Source organism: Oncorhynchus nerka, linkage group LG25 (genome assembly GCF_034236695.1).
Source record: "Oncorhynchus nerka isolate Pitt River linkage group LG25, Oner_Uvic_2.0, whole genome shotgun sequence".
Lineage (NCBI taxonomy): Eukaryota > Metazoa > Chordata > Actinopteri > Salmoniformes > Salmonidae > Oncorhynchus > Oncorhynchus nerka.
The window spans coordinates 39,546,339-39,558,461 of NC_088420.1; the positions used below are offsets into that span (position 1 = coordinate 39,546,339).

The window sequence follows — 12,123 nt, forward strand, 5'->3', positions numbered from 1 at the left end:
GGTCTATCAGCACTCCTTGGGCTACAATACCTATTTTGCCAATTGGCCTGGACCCTTTTAATTGCCGATACAGAGCCCCGCCGATCAATCACGGCTTAATAAGGACAACAAAGTCAAGGTATTGGAGTGGCCATCACAAACCCCCGACCTCAAACCTATAGAAAATTTGTGGGCAGAACTGAAAATGCGTGTGTGAACAAGGAGGCCTACAAACCTGACTCAGTTACACCAGCTCTGTCAGGAGGAATGGGCCAAAATTCACCCCTTATTGTGGGAGGTTTGTGGAAGGCTACCCAAAGCGTTTGACTGAAGTTAAACAACTTCAAGGCAATGCTACAAAATACTAATTGAGTGTATGTAAACTTCTGACCCACTGGGAATGTGATGAAAGAAATACAAGCTGAAATAAATCATTCTCTCTACTATTATTCAGACATTTCACATTCTTAAAATAAAGTGGTGATCCTAACTGACAGGGACTTTTTACTAGGATTAAATGTCAGGAATTGTGAAAATTTGAGTTTAAATGTGTTTGGCTAAGGTCTATGTAAACTTCTGACTTCAACTGTATATATATGTGTGTGTTTTCAATGTTGCACTGTATGTACTGTATTGTTTGCACTATAAAATAGTTATCTAGTAATGAGGTACACTACAGTAATTACTACTACCTTACATTTCCCTAGCTTATCAGGGCTGAAGATGCTAGCTGGCAGTCTTGTCCCTGGATTATGATTTTTCAACGCCGATACCGATTATTGGAGGACCAAAAAAAACGATACCAATTAATCGGCCGATTTTTTTGTTTATTTATTTGTAATAATGACAATTACAACAATACTGAATGAACACTTATTTTAACTTAATATAATACATCAATAAAATCAATTTAGCCTCAAGTAAATAATGAAATATGTTCAATTTGGTTTAAATAATGCAAAAACAAAGTGTTGGAGAAGAAAGTAAAAGTGCTATGTAAGAAAGCTAACGTTTCAGTTCCTTGCTCAGAACATGAGAACATATGAAAGCTGGTGCTTCCTTTTAACATGAGTCTTCAATATTCCCAGGTAAGAAGTTTTAGGTTGTAGTTATTATAGGAATTATAGGACTATTTCTCTCTATACCATTTGTATTTGCCTATTAGATGTTCTTATAGGCACTTTAGTATTGCCAGTGTCTCTCCTCGTTCCTCCCTGGGCTCGAACCAGCAACACAACGACAACAGCCACCATTGAAGCAGCGTTACCCATGCAGAGCTAGGGGAACAACTACTAGAAGGCTCAGAGCGAGTGACATTTGAAACACTATTAGCGAGCGCTAACTACCTAGCCATTTCACTTCGGTTACACCAGCCTCATCTCGCGAGTTGATAGGCTTGAAGTCATAAACAGCGCAATGCTTGACGCACAACGGAGAGCGGCTGGCAAAACATACGAAAGTGCTGTTTGAATGAATGTTTACGCGCCTGCTTCTGCCTACCACCGCTCAGTCAGATACTTAGATACTTGTATGCTTGTATGCTCAGTCAGATTATATGCAACGCAGGACACGCTAGATAATATCTAGTAATATCATCAACCATGTAGTTAACTAGTGATTATGATTGATTGTTTTTTTGTAAGATAAATGTAATGCTAGCTAGCAACTTACCTTGGCTTACTGCATTCACGTAGCAGGCAGTCTCCTTGTGGAATGCAACGAGAGAGAGGCAGGTCGTTATTGCATTGGACTAGTTAACTGTAAGGTTGCAAGATTGTATCCCCCGAGCTGACAAGGTGAAAATCAGTCGTTCTGCCCCTGAACAAGGCAGTTAACCCACCGTTCCTAGGCCGTCATTGAAAATAAGAATGTGTTCTTAACTGACTTGCCTAGTTAAATAAAGGTATAAAAAATATTTTAAAAATAGGCAAATCGACACCTAAAAATACCGATTTCCGATTGTTATGAAAACTTGAAATCGGCCCTAATTCGGTCGACCTCTACCCTGGAGATTAGATGTTTAGGGCCATAGGATGTGTGACGCATGATGCACAAATACTGAGTCAGCAGATAGTGTGTGTGTGACTGTGTGTGTATGTGTGTTCTTAGATGCCAGTAACTGACGTCATAATGTTGTGTGATTGAGGCTGTTAATTTGAGAGATTACAATTCCTCATGCACACACACATTGCACTCAGAATTGATATTGCAGCCATGATTACGAGGATTGTAAACATTTGGCTCTGACTCTACTTTCCGTGTCAGTAGAACATAAAATCCTTTGCCAGCTACTGTATAAAACTGAAATGGGGGTAGGAGTGAGCGCTGTTTACAGTGTGTGTGTTCCATTCTCTTCCGTGGCGTAATGACAGAGCAGGAAATAACATACACATACTCTTGGGGTAAATGAGCATGGGCAGTGTAAATGCTTGTTTACCAATCCTAATGTCACACACACACACACACACACACACACACACACACACACAGGATGACGTTTATAGAGCCTTGTCTTTCGGCAGAACTGAGCGATTTCCACCAGATAGGACAACTGCAATGTCAAAATTGGCTATATTGTACAAATTCAGGAAAATAAAATTGAGCTTTTGGTGTTAATTTAAGGTTAAGTTTAGGCATTAGAGTTAGCAGTGTGGTTAGGGTTAAGGTTATGTTTAAAAGATTGTATGACTTTGTGCCTGTGCCAGCGACTTACCACTCTGGAGAGCTGCCTCCAGAACATTATTCATGACGAAAACGCTAACCTGCCACACACACACACACACAAAGGATAGAGCAGGTCCCCTGCCACGCTGTGTGTGTGTGTGTGTGTGTGTGTGTGTGTGTGTGTGTGTGTGTGTGTGTGTGTGTGTGTGTGTGTGTGTGTGTGTGTGTGTGTGTGTGTGTGTGTGTGTGTGTGTAAGAGAGACAGAGGGCTGAGTTTATTTTTTGTTTATACGTGTGTGTAAGCGCTGGGCTGTCATGTTGTCCACTCTAAACACTCCTCCATCCCTCGTCAGCCCCTGTCCCCCTGGCCAAGCATAAACTCAGGGGTCAGGGGAGAGATGTCACTGTCAGGGCCCCTGCAGCAGACAGGGCTGATGTGTGGAGACAGAGTGATGGATGAAGTCTACCCCTGCTCCTCCCTCCATCCTCATCCTCCTGCTCCTCCTCATTCTTAAGAGTGGGGGAGGAGAGAGGGAGAAGAGAAGAGGTGGCTGGAGGTGTGAGGAGGAGGGGGTAGACAGGAAGGGGGAGTAGGATGGAGGGGAGAAACAAGGGTATGGGGATAGAAAGGGAGAGAGGGTGAAAGAGAAGGGAGGGGGACAGTGAGGGAATCATGTGATCGTGTAGCAGCTGCATGACTGAGAGGGCTGTTCCTGGAGGAGCGAGAACAAGACCGAGAGAACGAGAGAGAACGAGAGAGCAAGACAGAGAGGGAATGAGAGAGAGACGGAGCGTGAAGAAGAAAGAGGGAGAGTGTGAAAGGGAAAGAGAGCGTGAGAGAAAAGATAATGCCAGCAGGAAGAACAGGGAGCCGGTGAGTGTTGTTTGTTATGTCCTAGTGTATGTGTGCCTGGTGTGGTGAGCATGTGTATCAGTGTGTATGTATTGTTGTGAGAGAGAAAGAGACCCAGTGAGTGAGAGAGAGAAAAGATAAACAAACCAAAGCGAGCATGGAAGGGGGAAATATAGAGGCAGTGTGTGCATTCATGTTCTTGTGAGTTATTTTGCTAAATAAGCTCAAGAGCTTGTTAGAGAAACAGAGAGAGAAACAGAGAGACAGAGAAACAGAGAGACAGAGAAACAGATGAACAGAGAGAGAGAAACAGAGAAACAGAGAGAAACAGAGAAACAGAGAAACAGTGTGAGAGAGAGAAACAGATAGAAACAGTGTAAGAGAGAAAAACAGAGAGAAACAGAGAAACAGTGTGAGAGAGAGAAACAGAGAGAAACAGAGAAACAGTATGAGAGAGAGAAACAGAGAGAAACAGAGAAACAGTGTGAGAGAGAGAAACAGAGAAACAGTGTGAGAGAGAGAGAAACAGAGAAACAGTGTGAGAGAGAGAGAAACAGAGAGAGAGAGAAACAGAGAGAGAGAGAAACAGAGAGAAACAGTGTGTGAGAGAGAAACAGAGAAACAGAGAGAGAGAAACAGAGAAACAGTGTGAGAGAGAGAAACAGAGAAACAGTGTGAGAGAGAGAGAAACAGAGAAACAGTGTGAGAGAGAGAGAAACAGAGAGAGAGAGAAACAGAGAAACAGTGTGAGAGAGAAAGAGAGAAACAGTGTGTGAGAGAGAAACAGAGAAACAGAGAGAGAGAAACAGAGAAACAGTGTGAGAGAGAGAAACAGAGAAACAGTGTGAGAGAAACAGAGAAACAGAGAGAGAGAGAGAAACAGAGAGAGAGAGAAACAGAGAAACAGTGTGTGAGAGAGAGAAACAGAGAGAGAGAGAGAAACAGAGAAACAGTGTGAGAGAGAAAGAGAGAAACAGTGTGTGAGAGAGAAACAGAGAAACAGAGAGAGAGAAACAGAGAAACAGAGAGAAAGAGAGAAACAGTGTGTGAGAGAGAAACAGAGAAACAGAGAGAGAGAAACAGAGAAACAGTGTGAGAGAGAGAAACAGAGAAACAGTGTGAGAGAGAGAAACAGAGAAACAGAAACTGTGAGAGAGAGAAACAGAGAAACAGAGAGAAACAGAGAAACTGTGAGAGAGAGAAACAGAGAGAAACAGTGTGTGAGAGAGAAACAGAGAGAGAAACAGTGTGTGAGAGAGAAACAGAGAAACAGTGTGAGAGAGAGAAACAGAGAAACAGTGTGAGAGAGAGAGAAACAGAGAAAAAGAGAGAGAGAAACAGAGAAACAGTGTGAGAGAGAAACAGAGAGAGAGAAACAGAAACATAGAGAAAGAGAGAAACAGTGTGTGAGAGAGAAACAGAGAGAGAAACAGTGTGTGAGAGAGAAACAGAGAAACAGTGTGAGAGAGAGAAACAGAGAAACAGTGTGAGAGAGAGAGAGAAACAGAGAAACAGTGTGAGAGAGAGAGAAACAGAGAAAAAGAGAGAGAGAAACAGCGAAACTGTGAGAGAGAAACAGAGAAAGAGAGAGAAACAGAGAAATTGTGTGAGAGAGAGAAACAGGGAAACAGAGAGAAACAGATAATTTTTTTGAGAGAGAGAAACAGAGAAACAGAGAGAGAAAAAAGAGAGAGAAACAGAGAAACAGAAACTGTGAGAGAGAGAAACAGAGAAACAGAGAGAAACAGAGAAACTGTGAGAGAGAGAAACAGAAAGAAACAGAGAAACAGTGTGTGAGAGAGAAACAGAGAGAGAAACAGTGTGTGAGAGAGAAACAGAGAAACAGTGTGAGAGAGAGAAACAGAGAAATAGTGTGAGAGAGAGAGAAACAGAGAAAAAGAGAGAGAGAAACAGAGAAACAGTGTGAGAGAGAGAAACAGAGAGAGAGAAACAGAAACATAGAGAAAGAGAGAAACAGTGTGTGAGAGAGAAACAGAGAGAGAAACAGAGAGAAACAGTGTGTGAGAGAGAAACAGAGAGAGAAACAGTGTGTGAGAGAGAAACAGAGAAACAGTGTGAGAGAGAGAAACAGAGAAACAGTGTGAGAGAGAGAGAAACAGAGAAAAAGAGAGAGAGAAACAGAGAAACAGTGTGAGAGAGAAACAGAGAGAGAGAAACAGAAACATAGAGAAAGAGAGAAACAGTGTGTGAGAGAGAAACAGAGAGAGAAACAGTGTGTGAGAGAGAAACAGAGAAACAGTGTGAGAGAGAGAAACAGAGAAACAGTGTGAGAGAGAGAGAAACAGAGAAACAGTGTGAGAGAGAGAGAAACAGAGAAAAAGAGAGAGAGAAACAGCGAAACTGTGAGAGAGAAACAGAGAAAGAGAGAGAAACAGAGAAATTGTGTGAGAGAGAGAAACAGGGAAACAGAGAGAAACAGATAATTTTTTTGAGAGAGAGAAACAGAGAAACAGAGAGAGAAAAAGAGAGAGAGAAACAGAGAAACAGAAACTGTGAGAGAGAGAAACAGAGAAACAGAGAGAAACAGAGAAACTGTGAGAGAGAGAAACAGAAAGAAACAGAGAAACAGTGTGTGAGAGAGAAACAGAGAGAGAAACAGTGTGTGAGAGAGAAACAGAGAAACAGTGTGAGAGAGAGAAACAGAGAAATAGTGTGAGAGAGAGAGAAACAGAGAAAAAGAGAGAGAGAAACAGAGAAACAGTGTGAGAGAGAGAAACAGAGAGAGAGAAACAGAAACATAGAGAAAGAGAGAAACAGTGTGTGAGAGAGAAACAGAGAGAGAAACAGTGTGTGAGAGAGAAACAGAGAAACAGTGTGAGAGAGAGAAACAGAGAAACAGTGTGAGAGAGAGAGAAACAGAGAAACAGTGTGAGAGAGAGAGAAACAGAGAGAGAGAAACAGAGAAAAAGAGAGAGAGAAACAGCGAAACTGTGAGAGAGAAACAGAGAAAGAGAGAGAAACAGAGAAATTGTGTGAGAGAGAGAAACAGGGAAACAGAGAGAAACAGATAATTTTTTTGAGAGAGAGAAACAGAGAAACAGAGAGAGAAAAAGAGAGAGAGAAACAGAGAAACAGAAACTGTGAGAGAGAGAAACAGAGAAACAGAGAGAAACAGAGAAACTGTGAGAGAGAGAAACAGAAAGAAACAGAGAAACAGTGTGTGAGAGAGAAACAGAGAGAGAAACAGTGTGTGAGAGAGAAACAGAGAAACAGTGTGAGAGAGAGAAACAGAGAAATAGTGTGAGAGAGAGAGAAACAGAGAAAAAGAGAGAGAGAAACAGAGAAACAGTGTGAGAGAGAGAAACAGAAACATAGAGAAAGAGAGAAACAGTGTGTGAGAGAGAAACAGAGTGAGAAACAGTGTGTGAGAGAGAAACAGAGAAACAGTGTGAGAGAGAGAAACAGAGAAACAGTGTGAGAGAGAGAGAAACAGAGAAACAGTGTGAGAGAGAGAGAAACAGAGAGAGAGAAACAGAGAAAAAGAGAGAGAGAAACAGCGAAACTGTGAGAGAGAAACAGAGAAAGAGAGAGAAACAGAGAAATTGTGTGAGAGAGAGAAACAGAGCAACAGAGAGAAACAGAGAAACAGAGAGAGAAAAAGAGAGAGAGAAACAGAGAAACAGAGAGAGAAAAAGAGAGAGAGAAACAGAGAAACAGAGAGAGAGAAACAGAGAAAAGAGAGAAACAGAGAAACAGAGAGAGAAACAGAGAAAGAAACAGAGAAACAGTGTGAGAGAGAGCGAAACAGAGAGAAACAGAGAGCGAGAAACAGAGAGAGAGAGAGAAACCGAGCGAGAGAGAAACAGAGAGAGAGAGAGAAACAGAGAGAAAGAGAAACAGAGAAACAGAGAGAAACAGAGAAACAGAGAGAGATAAAAACAGAGAGAGAGAAACAGAGAAACACAGAGAGAGAGAAACAGAGAAACAGAGAGAAACAGAGAAACTGTGAGAGAAACAGAGAAAGAGAGAAACAGATAATTTTTTTGAGAGAGAGAAACAGAGAAACAGAGAGAGAAACAGAAAAAGAGAGAGAGAAACAGAGAAACAGAGAAAAGAGAGAAACAGAGAAACAGAGAGAGAAACAGAGAAAGAAACAGAGAAACAGTGTGAGAGAGAGCGAACCAGAGAGAAACAGAGAGAGAGAAACAGAGAGAGAGAGAGAGAAACCGAGCGAGAGAGAAACAGAGAGAGAGAGAAACAGAGAGAAAGAGAAACAGAGAAACATAGAGAAACAGAGAGAGATAAAAACAGAGACACATACACTTCCGGGTTGGAGCGAGCGGTCGCATCCGCACTCGGTCCGCAGGTAGTATTACATTTCATTACATTTCATTATAGTACAACGGTTTGATTTGTCTAATCTTAGCAATTTCTTCTTAGCTAGCTACATAGCCGTCTTTGTATCATAGATAATTGCGTAATTATCGTATTTCGTCGTCCTAACGCAGTCTACACTGCTATCTGCCCTGCAGCTAGCCAGCTAGCTAACGTCCACCGTCTACCGATTAGCAGCACAACTATTACACTCAACTGAACGACTTGATTAGTGTAGTGTTAGCTAGCTACATAGTTGTCTCTGCTGTCTTCGTATCCAAGATAATTGTGTAGTTTAGAGTGTGTAGTTTTAGAGTGATTATCTTAATTTACCGAGGTTAGCTAGCCAGCTATTTGTCGTCCTTAACGTAGGAGACACTGCTAGCTAGCCAACAGCTAGCCAACGTCTACCGAACAGAACTTCCGCACTCAACAACCCGGACGCATTTCGCTTCGCTCCACAGGTAGTATCACATTTTTCATTTCATTTCATTACAGTACAACGGCTTGATTTGTTTGATCGTAGCTAGCTACATAGCTAGCTACATAGCCGTCTTTGTATCAAAGATAATTGTGTAGTCTAGAACGATTTCCTAGGTTAGCTAGCCAGCTATTGTCGTTCTTTTAACGCAACGTAACGTAATCAACACTGCTAGCTAGCCAGCTAGCCCCGAATAGCAGCACAGTAGAAACTATTACACTCAACGGAACGACTTGATTAGTGTAGTGTCAACAACGCAGCCACTGCCAGCTAGCCTACATAGTCAACAACACAGCCTCTGCCAGCTAGCCTACTTCAGCAGTACTGTATCATTTTAATCATTTTAGTCAATAAGACTCTTGCTACGTAAGCTTAACTTTCTGAACACTCGAGACGTGTAGTCCACTTGTCATTCCAATCTCCTTTGCATTAGCGTAGCCTCTTGTGTAGCCTGTCAACTATGTGTCTGTCTATCCCTGTTCTCTCCTCTCTGCACAGACCATACAAACGCTCCACACCGCGTGGCCGCGCCACCCTAATCTGGTGGTCCCAGCGCGCACGACCCACGTGGAGTTCCAGGTCTCCGGTAGCCTCTGGAACTGCCGATCTGCGGCCAACAAGGCAGAGTTCATCTCAGCCTATGCCTCCCTCCAGTCCCTCGACTTCTTGGCACTGACGGAAACATGGATCACCACAGACAACACTGCTACTCCTACTGCTCTCTCTTCGTCTGCCCACGTGTTCTCGCACACCCCGAGAGCTTCTGGTCAGCGGGGTGGTGGCACCGGGATCCTCATCTCTCCCAAGTGGTCATTCTCTCTTTCTCCCTTACCCATCTGTCTATCGCCTCCTTTGAATTCCATGCTGTCACAGTTACCAGCCCTTTCAAGCTTAACATCCTTATCATTTATCGCCCTCCAGGTTCCCTCGGAGAGTTCATCAATGAGCTTGATGCCTTGATAAGCTCCTTTCCTGAGGACGGCTCACCTCTCACAGTTCTGGGCGACTTTAACCTCCCCACGTCTACCTTTGACTCATTCCTCTCTGCCTCCTTCTTTCCACTCCTCTCCTCTTTTGACCTCACCCTCTCACCTTCCCCCTACTCACAAGGCAGGAAATACGCTCGACCTCATCTTTACTAGATGCTGTTCTTCCACTAACCTCATTGCAACTCCCCTCCAAGTCTCCGACCACTACCTTGTATCCTTTTCCCTCTCGCTCTCATCCAACACTTCCCACACTGCCCCTACTCGGATGGTAATCGCGCCGTCCCAACCTTCGCTCTCTCTCCCCCGCTACTCTCTCCTCTTCCATCCTATCATCTCTTCCCTCTGCTCAAACCTTATCCAACCTATCTCCTGATTCTGCCTCCTCAACCCTCCTCTCCTCCCTTTCTGCATCCTTTGACTCTCTATGTCCCCTATCCTCCAGGCCGGCTCGGTCCTCCCCTCCCGCTCCGTGGCTCGACGACTCATTGCGAGCTCACAGAACAGGGCTCCGGGCAGCCGAGCGGAAATGGAGGAAAACTCGCCTCCCTGCGGACCTGGCATCCTTTCACTCCCTCCTCTCTACATTTCCTCTCTTCTCTCTGCTGCTAAAGCCACTTTCTACCACTCTAAATTCCAAGCATCTGCCTCTAACCCTAGGAAGCTCTTTGCCACCTTCTCCTCCCTCCTGAATCCTCCTCCCCCTCCCCCTCCTCCCTCTCTGCAGATGACTTCGTCAACCATTTTGAAAAGAAGGTCGACGACATCCGATCCTCGTTTGCTAAGTCAAACGACACCGCTGGTTCTGCTCACACTGCCCTACCCTGTGCTCTGACCTCTTTCTCCCCTCTCTCTCCAGATGAAATCTCGCGTCTTGTGACGGCCGGCCGCCCAACAACCTGCCCGCTTGACCCTATCCCCTCCTCTCTTCTCCAGACCATTTCCGGAGACCTTCTCCCTTACCTCACCTCGCTCATCAACTCATCCCTGACCGCTGGCTACGTCCCTTCCGTCTTCAAGAGAACGAGAGTTGCACCCCTTCTGAAAAAACCTACACTCGATCCCTCCGATGTCAACAACTACAGACCAGTATCCCTTCTTTCTTTTCTCTCCAAAACTCTTGAACGTGCCGTCCTTGGCCAGCTCTCCCGCTATCTCTCATCAGATCCTCCTCTCCACCCTCTCCGAGTTGGGCATCTCCGGCGCGGCCCACGCTTGGATTGCGTCCTACCTGACAGGTCGCTCCTACCAGGTGGCGTGGCGAGAATCCGTCTCCACACCACGTGCTCTCACCACTGGTGTCCCCCAGGGCTCTGTTCTAGGCCCTCTCCTATTCTCGCTATACACCAAGTCACTTGGCTCTGTCATAACCTCACATGGTCTCTCCTATCATTGCTATGCAGACGACACACAATTAATCTTCTCCTTTCCCCCTTCTGATGACCAGGTGGCGAATCACATCTCTGCATGTCTGGCAGACATATCAGTGTGGATGACGGATCACCACCTCAAGCTGAACCTCGGCAAGACGGAGCTGCTCTTCCTCCCGGGAAAGACTGCCCGTTCCATGATCTCGCCATCACGGTTGACAACTCCATTGTGTCCTCCTCCCAGAGCGCTAAGAACCTTGGCGTGATCCTGGACAACACCCTGTCGTTCTCAACTAACATCAAGGCGGTGGCCCGTTCCTGTAGGTTCATGCTCTACAACATCCGCAGAGTACGACCCTGCCTCACACAGGAAGCGGCGCAGGTCCTAATCCAGGCACTTGTCATCTCCCGTCTGGATTACTGCAACTCGCTGTTGGCTGGGCTCCCTGCCTGTGCCATTAAACCCCTACAACTCATCCAGAACGCCGCAGCCCGTCTGGTGTTCAACCTTCCCAAGTTCTCTCACGTCACCCCGCTCCTCCGCTCTCTCCACTGGCTTCCAGTTGAAGCTCGCATCCGCTACAAGACCATGGTGCTTGCCTACGGAGCTGTGAGGGGAACGGCACCTCAGTACCTCCAGGCTCTGATCAGGCCCTACACCCAAACAAGGGCACTGCGTTCATCCACCTCTGGCCTGCTCGCCTCCCTACCACTGAGGAAGTACAGTTCCCGCTCAGCCCAGTCAAAACTGTTCGCTGCTCTGGCCCCCAATGGTGGAACAAACTCCCTCACGACGCCAGGACAGCGGAGTCAATCACCACCTTCCGGAGACACCTGAAACCCCACCTCTTTAAGGAATACCTAGGATAGGATAAAGTAATCCCTCTCACCCCCCCCCTTAAAAGATTTAGATGCACTACTGTTCCACTGGATGTCATAAGGTGAATGCACCAATTTGTAAGTCGCTCTGGATAAGAGCGTCTGCTAAATGACTTAAATGTAAATGTAGAGAGAGAAACAGAGAAACACAGAGAGAGAGAAACAGAGAGAAACAGAGTAACAGAGAGAAACAGAGAAACAGAGAGAGAGAGAAACAGAGAGAGATAGAAACAGGGCAAAACAGAGAGAGAGAAACAGAGAGAAACACAGAGAGAGAGAAACAGAGAGAAACAGAGAGAGATAGAAACAGAGAGAAACAGAGAAACAGAGAGAAACAGAGAAACAGAGAGAAACAGAGAAACAAGAGAGAGAGAAACAGAGAGAAACAGAGAAACAGAGAGAAACAGAGAAACAGAGAGAGAGAAACAGAGAGAAACAGAGAGAGATAGAAACAGAGAGAAACAGAGAGAGATAGAAACAGAGAGAAACAGAGAGAGATAGAAACAGAGAGAAACAGAGAAACAGAGAGAGAGAAACAGAGAGAAACACAGAGAGAGAGAAACAGAGAGAAACAGA

At 44.9% G+C, this 12,123-nt stretch overlaps 1 protein-coding gene across 3 annotated transcripts in view; it reads left to right on the plus strand.

Annotated features, from left to right (window-relative positions):
* Nucleotides 1-12,123, plus strand: part of LOC115109494 (genetic suppressor element 1-like) — a 43,652-nt gene that overhangs the window by 13,247 nt on the left and 18,282 nt on the right. Inside the window, exon 1 of one of the 3 annotated variants that reach the window (XM_065009783.1) lies at nucleotides 3,306-3,517. The exons of the other annotated variants lie outside the window; for them this stretch is intronic. The gene's annotated coding sequence lies outside the window, so the exon portion shown is untranslated. Of the gene's footprint in view, nucleotides 1-3,305; nucleotides 3,518-12,123 lie in introns of those variants that run through there. 3 annotated transcript variants of the gene reach the window in all.